Source organism: Eucyclogobius newberryi, unplaced genomic scaffold, assembly GCF_026437365.1.
Source record: "Eucyclogobius newberryi isolate DKJ021-1_F unplaced genomic scaffold, fEucNew1.0.hap1 SCAF_2, whole genome shotgun sequence".
NCBI classification, from domain to species: domain Eukaryota; kingdom Metazoa; phylum Chordata; class Actinopteri; order Gobiiformes; family Gobiidae; genus Eucyclogobius; species Eucyclogobius newberryi.
The window spans coordinates 25969362-25970569 of record NW_027315834.1 but is presented as its reverse complement, the minus strand read 5'-3'; positions in this window follow the sequence as shown (position 1 = coordinate 25970569).

Here is a 1208-nt window from a genome sequence, read left to right as displayed (position 1 = left end):
TGTAACGTAAAGACACTTTCTCAGCTAAAGGACTCGGTGTTTCTCAGCTAAAGGACTCGGTGTTTCTCAGCTAAAGGACTCTGTGTTTCTCAGCTAAAGGACTCTGTTTCTCTCAGCTAAAGGACTCGGTGTTTCTCAGCTAAAGGACTCGGTGTTTCTCAGTTAAAGGACTCTGTGTTTCTCAGCTAAAGGACTCGGTGTTTCTCAGTTAAAGGACTCTGTGTTTCTCAGTTAAAGGACTCTGTGTTTCTCAGTTAAAGGACTCTGTGTTTCTCAGCTAAAGGACTCGGTGTTTCTCAGTTAAAGGACTCTGTGTTTCTCAGTTAAAGGACTCTGTGTTTCTCAGTTAAAGGACTCTGTGTTTCTCAGTTAAAGGACTCTGTGTTTCTCAGCTAAAGGACTCGGTGTTTCTCAGTTAAAGGACTCTGTGTTTCTCAGTTAAAGGACTCGGTGTTTCTCAGCTAAAGGACTCGGTGTTTCTCAGCTAAAGGACTCGGTGTTTCTCAGCTAAAGGACTCGGTGTTTCTCAGTTAAAGGACTCTGTGTTTCTCAGTTAAAGGACTCTGTGTTTCTCAGCTAAAGGACACGCTGCTGTGGAGCTCGTTGGACACGTCTCCAGGACTGTGACTGCTCTGACCCATGCTGTTGCCTGGTGCTATAATAAGAACAGAACATCCACTTCAGACTCAAAATCATAAAATACTATACTCAGTGGTAGCATTTGTTCATAGTGCCAGCTTCCAAATATCTGCGTAGGAGCCCATAATGATGTGAGCCCGTTTAGTCTGATCAAATGTACTAAAGTTATACTGGAAATATCAGGCACGAGGCGTGTGTGAGAGGTCAGCTTTTCACAGCTGCAATTATTGGGACAGGAATAATAGGCGCGTGGGTCTTTTTCCCTTCTTCTGCCCTGTGTTAAAGCTGAGGTCGGAGATTTATGTTCCCTATATAGCTATGGATAATTAGATTATAGGCTCGATTCATCTCCCAAACAGGATTAGGTAATGAAAGAGACTTCTAAGGCCCAATTTGCTGAGTCAGAGAAGGACGTTTGAAAACATGCACCAGCAGACCTATGGAAAGACATGTAGCAGAGGTGTCCAAGCTGTGGCCCGGGGGCCAAATGCTGCCCTCAGATCAAGTTCCTGGGACCCACAGTGTTTTTGTTTTTTAATACAGGATCTTTATAGATTATTGATCATAAA